The following is an 11018-nucleotide window of genomic DNA, read 5'->3' as shown; positions in this document are numbered from 1 at the left end:
TGACATCACAAGGTGCATTTTGCGCTTTGGAGTTGACAGACTGATAATAAAGGATTACTCAAAACATGTGTGAATGAAACAAAGCACAACTCCAGATCTGTTTTGATGAGGTAAAAACATTCTAACACAGCTAAAAGCTCACAGGAGTCAATGTTGCGCAATATACGACCTTTAATCTCTCCAAGAGGAAATAAAATCCCACTCATGAGTAAAGATGTGAAGTGGGTGAAGTGTCTTGCCAAACGACACAACAAATGTAGGAAACGTTGCTATGGTGACTTGATGCCTGGTCTATCTCCTGATCTGTTGTCCACACGTCTCTTTTTGCAGATGTCTGTTTAAAGAGGATCTCAATGTTACGACTCAGAGCTGCAGCTGAAGCAGGATTATAACAGGTACACAATTCGAAACATATGTGGATTCCCAAAACATGTCATTAAAATATTTATTTATTCAAACTTGTATACATGGACTAATTACTAATGATTGCTCTAGTAAAACCATAAACGTATTGCCAGAATGGAAAAAATTACTGCCTGATTTTGGACAAATTAGAAAATCAGCTCAAACATAACTGTATTATTTGTATGATCAAGTAAAACTCATAAAAAACATAATTAATTACATCCCAGTTGTCTTTTTAGTCAAATACTTTTCTTGTGACTACTGAATACCAGAGGGACATGGATCACATTTAGTTCTGGCTCAAGAGAGGTCTTTCACGTCCACTTCAATCAGCACCATGAGAGATGATAGTGGACATTTCTTATTTAAATTCAAATCATGTGATGTACCTTCTTTTGTTTGCAAATCCACCATGAGCACATTTCTGAAAGATTTGGAACTAACTATGCAAAACCAAACCAAATTGTTCCAAAATGAGTAATAAAATGCATCGTAACTAGTGTTTGTGCCACTACATTAGGGTTTTACAGTGGTGGTTGTTTGGGTCATTTTTCTCCATGTTCATCTGGTACCGTTTTAGAGAAGCTTTCCACAGTGACAGATGATTCAATAATAAGTCCATTTAGAGAACTTTTTGTCTCACTGCACACCTGCCACAGCACACATGTTTTCAAGCACAATATTAAAGGTCCTCTATTACACAAAATTGACTCTTGTGAGCTTTAAGCCGTGTTATCATGCTGTTACCTCATCGAAAACATACCTGGAGTTGTGTTTTGCTTCATTTACATGTGTTTTAGTAATCCTTTATACACTCTGTTCCACATTGTGATGTCATGAAGTAATTGTTTTCAAATTAACAACTATCTTTTGCTTTTTTTTCAGTAGAGATGAGATCAGCTTTAATATGCAGGATTTGTGTGGTAAACGTGTGAATGAAACAAAACAGAAATCCAGGTATGTTTGTGATGAGGAAACAAAATGTAGATCCAAAAATAGTGTAATATAGAACCTTTAAAGGTGCACTTTTCAGGTGGAAGATCTGCCACCTGCTTGACTCCATAGAATTATTCATTACTTTGCATGGAATGTTTGACAATATGGCATTAATTTTATCTGTCTCCATGCCACCAACCCAAGTTATAGGTCTAGGTCAGATCTACGGAGAGGCATCCCTCCTCATAGAATCAATGCATGTTTTCAAATTCAAGTTTTTTTTTGTTTTTTTTTCCAGTAATAAAATCACCTGTAATGAAATAAACTAAACTAGGAAAATATGCCTTTTCCTGCACAGCATCATGGCCTTGGAATCATTTAGAGAAATATCTTAAATTGGAATCTATGGTCTAAGTTGATTTTTATTTTTTTATTTTTTTTGTGTGTGTGTGTGTGACCGAGACATGCGGATGTTTTTCTTATGCAAGTGGTTTTATCATGTAATATTTTGTGAATTAAAGGTTTATGGCATACATTCCAGGCAAAACAATAACATCCCATTACAGACAAGCAGGTGGCTAGTCTCCAATAAAGTTACACAGTGTGCCTTTAAAACAAGACAAAGCCTCTTTCATGTCATTCATTTTATCAAAGAGAGTGCCTTGCCTAATCTAGTGTATTTAGTATAATAAGTCCCATGACAATGTTGATACTCAACAGAATAAGTCTCAACCACAGCCCAATACTTTCCAGTCTGTGTACTGTACTGTAGTCTTTATTATAGTGCAGCCCGCAACACCCCTGCTATTTCTGCCTCATTGTTTCAACTGATCCTCCAAATGCAGCTTGATCCTTTGAGCTTTTAAAAAATCTTTCAGAACAAAAAGTTAAGAATCAGATACGTACTGTTCACATTTTGGGTGGAAAAAACAGATTTAAGATGAATCAAACAGCTTCAAAGTCAAATCTTCACACATGTTTTATATTGAAACATTTCTTGTGTGAAGACAAGTGTAAGCTCTCAATCTACCAGTGAACACCATATGGTTTCCAAAGCCTACATTTGTCCATGGCCACTAACACCATTTTTGTGGTCTTTTATTTTAGAAAAAAATTTACAATAATTTCCATTGTCTGTAACTATTCCATGAGGTGACACAAGGACACAAAATCCATGGTGTTACAGTGAGAGCAGATCCTTCTCCATTCTCTCATTCAGTCAGTGTATTTCTGGGACATAATTTCTCCAGGTGTGAGGAGCTGCAGTAAAGGAACACTGAGCCAGCCGGACTGTTTTTATATCGCACTCATGGTGCAATTGATGGTGAAATGATGCTGGGGGGATGATTTTGAAACATTCATACTAATAATAGGGGAGTGTATAACCAGGCACCGTGGTGCTTAGCTTCTGAGATTAGGCTTTGACCTGGAGGTTTGGCCAAATAAACCTATATGGGATCCCACAGGGATCCATTCTGGGGCCATTTTTTCTGCTCCAGATTTTTTTCTTTTGTGTTCTTTAATATCAGTATTAATCGGTGTAAGTTGTAGACAATGCAGCGACAATACTAACATAAATGTGGTCATACTGGCTTGTCAAAGCCTGATCCTGCCAGATCTCAGAAGCTAAGCAAGTCCAGGCCTGGGTAGTACATGGATGGGAGACCACTGGGAATTCCAGGTGCCACAGTGGGATACCAGTAGCAAAAACTGTCATTGTGTCCTTAGGCAAGACACTTCACCCACATTGCCTATGTATGAAAGTGGATTGTGCATTAGTGATGGAGGTGGTTGTAGATGGCGCAGATTGGCAGCCTCGCTTCTGTCAGTGTAAAGCACTTTGGGTATCTTAAAAGTAGCTATATCAGTCCAATGATTAATTAATGGTGAATGGTCACATTTTTATATATCGCTTTTCCACCTTCAAGGCACTCAAAGTTCTTTACAACAAGGAACACTCACCCTTTCACACACAAGTGTAAGCAAGGCATTAGGGTCGAGATGGGTTAAGTGTCTTGCACAGGGACACAACAACAGCATTCATTTGTGGGAGCTAGAATCAAACTGCCAACCTGTGGGTCAGTGGATCTGACTGCTCAACCAATGATGTTTTTTTATTTTATGTCGAGATTCGAACTGTCTTCGGATCAGTGGACAAACAAGGCTACCAGGCTACTGCCACCCCTGTAAAGCTACATAAAGCTAAGTGCTAATATAATATATAAATAGACTGCTTTTTCTTTCATTTTCAGTCTAGTTTAAGTGCGCTGTCATGTGTGCTGTGAGATTTCAATGAGTGATGCTTTGTAAGAACCCAGTCTCAGTGTAAATGACCTCATTAGCCTCTGGCCTCTCCTCACACACTTCTGGAGAAGCTGATTCAGCGCCAGCCTCAGAGCCACTGTGGTGATTAACACCCTGGACAGTTCCAGAACATCTGTGGGAGGTGAAACAGGTCAAGAGAAACATAAACAAAAGGAATCTGTCTGCACCTTCTCTATGGAGGAACACACAATCATCTCCAGATCTTCTAACATGCTCCCCAGGCTTCCTCAGTCAACACCAACTATGTAAAGTGGAACTCTGGGCTCTGATTTTGGCCCATTTTCCACCATGAGCTCCTGCTCAACTGCTCAGTGAGTCTGAATTTTTGTATGGGCTGCATTGATACTCCTTCAAGTGTTTTAGCCTGGAGCCACGAGGAGTTTACGCACAGCACAGAAGCTTGTTTAACAGTTTCCAGGTTTATTCATTGTAAACATGCAATGACTTATTGTCTTAATAATTAGCATGTGTCCTGCATGGGTTGAAGTGCAAAGAACAAAACACTTTAATATTACGATTAAACATCAGAAGAAAACAACAACAACAATAAAAACAACAAAAAACATGTTCAGCTAAATTACTTTGCAAATTTGTCCCATTGTGCTACTTTCTCTCTATGCTTTAGGTAGATCCTATCAGATCCATCAATTTGGTGTTTAAAAATTCAGCTTGTTATAGATTCTGCACCTTTGAAAACCATGGAAATATGGTATATATTTTGATTATAGGCAGAATTATTGCATTCCTGCATGTATTTGAACACCAGTCCCATTTTTATGATTTTCTTGGGCCTTGAGGCTGGGCCAATGGGTTTACTTGGTAACAGATGATATGATATGGTTCATATCTGGACTGTGTCTGACTTTGATTGTCCTCTGCCAGCCTGTCTGTTCACATCTTTCTTTTTACGAGAAATGGACTAAGTGGTACCCGGCGACCACTTTAGCCGTCACCATTAATTTCGCATAAATCCCATACTATGTGTATGTGTTTTATATTCTGCTGGCTTGTGTTACTGCACAGAAGCTTGAGCACATCTGCAGGTTTATGGCACTGTCTACACTCACCTTAGAAAAACCTTTCTTATTTATTGAACTTTGATGGTTGGATTACCCAATATTGATATCCTGTTTTTAGTTTAACCATCTTATCTATAAATATGCGAGCTTTATCCAAACTTTGATTAAAGTGTATTCATGAAGTTAAGTTGTGACACACTGACACAGAATGGCCTGATCTCGATCCAACTGTTTTAGAGTGGTCAGTTGGGTAATAATTTGTAACTTTAACTGTAACTAAATACAAATGCCAAACAATGCAAAATAGGCTCAGGACATTTACAATGAGGCACGCAAGGCACAGGATTTACTTTTTAAATAAGTTACCTTAAATTGTTTTTACTGTCAGACTTCATTTCACCCGTTCATCATTAAAGTTCATACAAGTTCGCCTTTCTTGAAGTTTGTTGGAAAAAGAAAAAGGCAAGATTCCACCAAAAGGTAAGATCCCAGGTGGGATCTCCATGGAAACTGACATGTTAATATGGTTATACATTACATTACTTTAGTTAAAAGCTGCTTTCTATAGTAGGCTACATTGTAGTGGTGGAACAAACAAAGTAAATGTAGTGAAGTGTTGTACTGTGCAAAAAGTCAGGTATCTGTACTTCAGTTACGTATATTTGGCAGTGGATACTTTTTAATTTTTACTTCACTACATTTGACAGGTATCTGTACTTACTACTTCACTACTTTTTTTAACTAGACTGAAAAGTTAAAGTATTTGTCATTATAGTTTGAGACCTGCTGAAAAAGCTGTGCAAACAAAAATATACAAGTAAAAACAGAGGGGGAAAATCTATTAAAATCAGTACAATTGAAGCTTTATTAGATCTCAAACTCTCTGCCAAATACTTTTACTTTTTACTCTTTAAGTACATTTTTAAGCAAATGCATTAATATTTTTACATACGTTAATTTTTTCATGTGGTACTTTTACTTGAGTATTTTTAGCTTTGTTATCTGTACTTTTACTTTTACAAAATTGAATAATTCTTCCGCCACTGCAGCTGACGCACCCCATCACAGCCTAGTCACCGCAGCAATGATGGACAACAACAAAAAGGGGCTGGAAGTGTTTGAGGTCAGTGGTCAGATGTTGAGCGGTGTGAGTGAAGCGCTTCTATTGACTGAGTGCTAGGGATGCAACAATATCCACGTCTCATGGTATGATATTTATTGTAATATTTTGAAGATGCTAATAGGATTGTAGATTTTTTTTTTTTTGCTTTTAAAATACATTGACAAGGCTTTGGTGTGAATCATTATCGTCATAATCCCAAGAATTAAATAAAAAAACATATTTCTTCATGTTGTCTGCACTGAAATGAATCATGTTCTGTATAGGTCCCCATGTTTATTAGATGTTCCTACTATAAAACAATACAATTCGATATATTGTGACAGTTCTTGATATTATTGTAAGTCTTTTGACGATACACTGTCACGATATTTTAATTATTGTTACATCAGTACTGAGAGCTGACATAAATCACCAATGAAAATCAAGGTCCTAAACAGCAGAGCCCATCTTCAGGCTATACTGCCACACAACCTTTAAGTGTCAACACTTAAAGCAGCTCCAGATCTCCAAAACTGAGAGTCAAAAAGATAGAATGATTTCTCCAGTATCTCTAGTCTGAGAATTTAAGATCTGTGGTAGATTGAAAGATTATTTTTTTTCCTGTAAGCTACACTTTCACTGCAAAATATTTGACATTCTTGTGAGGTGATAAGGATTTGAAACATGAAAATCACTGTCCAAGAAAATACGATCTTTTCTGACTGCATGGTTTATCTGATCGCAAGCCTTTCCCCTTAAAGGTGCATTATGTAACTTTTCTACTTCAGGGGAGGTGACCCAGCAGCAGAACATAGCAGAACTCAGAGTGTGAATGTCACACCACAACTACACCACAGGGAGGGGTGAGTCCGGGATAAAGAGGGTTCGAAAAATTACTCAAACTTGTTTTTGATGGGATTTTGCATAATACCCCCTCTTTAAATTACATAAGTCTATTGTAAATGCATCACACTTTTTGAGCACGCCTCCTTGTTATGTGACTGAACCCCTGCTGGTGTTTTTTATAAATACTGTGGTCTGTAAATGGGGGAAATATTAATCCCTGATCTATGGTGCCTTAAATTATAGGCTATTTTCAAAACTGCTTTAATCCATGGCAGATGATGATAAATGTAAGTTTAATGTGAAAAATAAAAATCAAGAGGTGTTTTTTGTGAATAATGCACTTTTCAAGGCAGATGTCAGCTGTAAAACTTGAAAAATTAGTTAACAATGCCAGAGTTCTTCATCTGTGTCAGTTGCGTAGTGCTACTGCATTTATCAAAATGACATGTTTTGTGTTTTAAAAACTGTAATAAACACATTCATTTGGGATGATTGTTTAACACCTGAACTTTGGAGAATCTGTAGTCGGCTGTATAGATGATGCCATAAAAATGCATTTATTCTCCTGTAACATTATAATATCCTTATAATTTTGTGAAACATCTGTTATATTTGATGAATGGTCAATCCTGTGAAAAGGAATTCTCAATAAATACATCATTAATTATTGTGCTTCAACAACAACTGGAGTGTAACCTAAGCTTCATTTCACCTGTTTCACATGTGACACCATCAGAACATCTGCATAATTTACATTTGATATGTGTCTGCAAAGGTTGTATTGTAATGGTTCATTCAAGAGCAAATATGGCAGACACATGTTGGCAGCAGCTCTCTCAGCCTGGTGCTTTTCCTCATTTTTCAAACGTGATATAGTTTCATTTCCAGAACGCGTGAACAGGTTCAAAGGAGGTACATGGAGCCTGTTCTTTACCTGAGAAAAGATATAAACTGATTTTAAACTAACAAATGGGGTATTTGTTACTGAAATAATAAACATTGTCATTGTTCCTCACTGGTGGTCTGGTGCTCTCCCCAAGCACCAGTCATATCTCAGGGTGGAGCCTGCATGTCCTTCCTGCGTTGCCAGGTTCTGTCTGGGTTCAGAGGATTCCTCCCTTTGTCTCATGTCTCTGCCACACTGGACAGAGTTGACACTGTTCAAATAATTCAACAGACATTCTAAGTTGCTTGGAAAAATAATACGTTGATATACATTAAAGGTCTTATATTACACAAACTTGATGAGCTTGCAAGCTTTAAGCCATGTTAGAAAGTTGTTACCTCATCAAAAACATACCTTGAATTGTGTTTTGTTTCATTCACACATATGTGAGTACAACCTTTTATTATTAGTTTGTCTACATCTCCATAACTCAAAATGCTCTGCTCCACCTTGTGATGGCAGAACTGAAGTGTTCATTCTAACAACTACCTTTTGTGATTTTGTTCAGAAAAGTTTGGCAGTTCCAGTGCTGAAGTTCTCCAAATGATTCTAGTGAAAGTGTATGGAGTTTGAAAACACAGTGGAGCACTTCCTGTATTACCACATGACATCACAAGGTGTTTTCTGTTTGAGAGAAGAACTCTGTAATTTGTGTGTTTGGGATGAGGAAACTCATTGTGACATAGATCAGAAAATAGTGTAACATGGGCTCTTTAAAGTCAACCAAAATCTTTCCAAACCACTGTGATGTCTGGACTGCAGGCCACAGAGGAGCAGATACTTTTGTCCTGAGGGCTGTTACTCTCTCAAACCTCCCCGACTTTACACTGACGCAAGATGTGCTGGACCTACCTGATGTTTGACTATCTATCTATCTCAGCTTTACTTTTACTGGAATTTCAGTTCAAACAAAAGAAATACTATAGTGCAAACAACAGAGAAAGAATGACAATTGAGCGTGACCACATCCTACAGGTGAGTAATGACCAGACTAAATGCATTTCATTTCATTTTCTTCATTTTACTTTACCAGTAACAACCCGGAATGTTACTCAACAGCTTGTAGACTGTTGTTCTACTGTTAACATCTTCTATCACCACCACTGTGATGGATCTGAGCAAAATGGTTTGTTTGAACTATTTACCCTGACAGAGGAGACAGGCTGACTGGTAGCACAATAAAAAACAGCCACCATTTATTCAGACATCCCTCTCTGTTTACATATAGGCAACCAGAGGGAATTACCATCAGTACCCACCATTTGAATCACATTTCTTTGTTGTCTGCATTTCGTCAAAGCACAGAATTTCACTGAAACTTATAATCCTTGTACATGCCCCTGACAGTCCAATAAAGTAGTAGCCTTGAGACAGACAGTGACATACTCCCAACTCTTTTATGAAGTGTTTTACAGCCTCATTTGCGATGACACGGACCACGCTTGTGTATTCAGTTCTGTTGTCATTTGGCTTCTGGACAACTGTCCTCATCAAGATATATGTAATAGTTAATTCAAAAGATACAACACGGACATGCATGTACTTTTATATTATTGCATATAAAACGTCTCTCACTAATTTTAACCAGAAGGAATTGTTGGCGCTGGATGTTCTCTGGATTCATTTTAAGAGAAAAACAGCTGGCCGGGTAAAAGTGTGGACTAATTGCATGGCCATTTAATTTTGTTTACCAGTCCAGTATTATATAAGTATTAGTAGATTTTTTTTCTTTTTTTGTTTTTTTTGTTTGTTTGAGAAAATCAAAGTTCCTGCACTGGTCTGTTTTGCTTTAGCCTACCCTAATTGCCACTCTTATTTATTTTAAAATGAATAATATAAAACACAACTAGACTTAAAGGTGCACTGTGCAACTTTTCTGGTCAAGGGTTCGCCTCCCGCTTGTCTCCATGGAGATATTACTGTTTTGTCTTGATTACTCCACAGTATGGAAATAACTTTGAAACTTTGCAATCACAATATAGACAGGTTAACAGTCAGATCTATGGAGAAGCAAGCCTGCACATGGTGATAATTCATGTTTTTAAGGTATTTTTGAGTTATAAAACACCTATAATTGAACAACATCTATTGAAATAACATCTCTAGGGAGACAAGTTAGAACCCTCCACCTTAAATGTTACATAGAGCACCTTTAAGTTATTTTGAATGTATAAAAAGATGGTTTGAGGATTATCCAGTCTCATAAAATGTGTGTTTATGTCTAGGAATCAAATGTATTATTTTGTGTGCTAAATAGTTGCTGTATGATAGTATTGTACTGAGATGTGTCAAAATACTTAGGTGATTTTGTGGGACAGTTGTGGTATTATTTTCGTATTTTACTGTGATGGATATTCACATTGTCTTTGCTTGTCTTTTGCTCTGGTTTTGCCAAGTCACAAAGCTGGAGTCATGAGCCTATCATTAGTCATCACCGACCCCTCAGACTCTGCTAACTGCCTTTGGCTTTGAGCTGCTCCTCAAATCATTACCTTTATAAAACCGACTCTGTAATTTTTGCATTTACTAAAACCGTCTCGGTGATAGAGCAGGACACTGGGGCTCCCATGGGTGTCCAACTTAACTGGTGGACAATATGATTTTAGGTGCACTCCAGTGTATTGGAAAAGTAACTATTTTTGAATGTTGCCTATATATTTCAAAAGTAAAATTTGTCAGATGATAACCATAGAGGAGTAAATGCAAAGGCCAATTAATTTAAAACCATATGAAAACAACAGACAGTGCCGATGCAATGCAGCTCTTTCTCTGTCCTGGTTCAATGTCAGAGTGGCAAAAGGTACAAAGTGGGCAACTCTAACAGTTCAGTTTAAAACCTGTTCTTCACTCATAGTTCAGAATTGGATACCTGCTCTTTAAAATCTTTCTGTGGATACTTGACAGCCATCTTCATATATCTGTACTGTACTGTAAAACATTTCAAGAAAAGCATTGTCCATGGAGACTCCCAGATAGATGGTCCTCCGTTAATAAATCTGCATAGTAAGATCTGCACCTAGAACCATCTCACTTTGTTCAGCCCATCTCATATTTAGTCTCAGAACAGTCTTCCTCTAACCTCCTCACTGACAGAATGACCTGACACTCAACAAAACCAACTCATCTCCTCGCGATCACCATTTACGCTGTAATAATGATGCACAAAATGGGATGTAGTCAGTTATTTTTGGAGCATGAGTTTGAACAAAAACACAATTTAAGAGTTATAATTCAGTGCAAATAAAGTAACTCTATAACAATCGTTAATGTTTGTTTTATGGGATCTGAGCTACATTTCTGGTGCGGGAGACAGTGTGTAAAAACAAACGGCTCCATTCTCAGGATAAATCCTTCAGCACAGAGAGGAGCCCGTGTTTATCCAGTAGTCCTCCTCCAAACACGGCTCAAACAGGAACATGGATCAGCTGCTCTCCGCTGC

At 37.5% G+C, this 11018-nt stretch overlaps 1 pseudogene; it reads left to right on the top strand.

Moving 5' to 3' along the window:
* Positions 1-2916: 2916 nt before the first annotated feature.
* LOC129411936 (5S ribosomal RNA) lies at positions 2917-3034 on the top strand (annotated as a pseudogene).
* Positions 3035-11018: the final 7984 nt, after the last annotated feature.

The sequence above is a fragment of the Boleophthalmus pectinirostris genome, unplaced genomic scaffold (genome assembly GCF_026225935.1).
Source record: "Boleophthalmus pectinirostris isolate CB_2022bp ecotype Guang Dong unplaced genomic scaffold, ASM2622593v1 HiC_scaffold_6, whole genome shotgun sequence".
Taxonomy (NCBI): Eukaryota; Metazoa; Chordata; class Actinopteri; order Gobiiformes; family Gobiidae; genus Boleophthalmus; species Boleophthalmus pectinirostris.
Note: the sequence above shows the minus strand (reverse complement) of the source record. Positions and strands in the feature narration are given on the sequence as shown.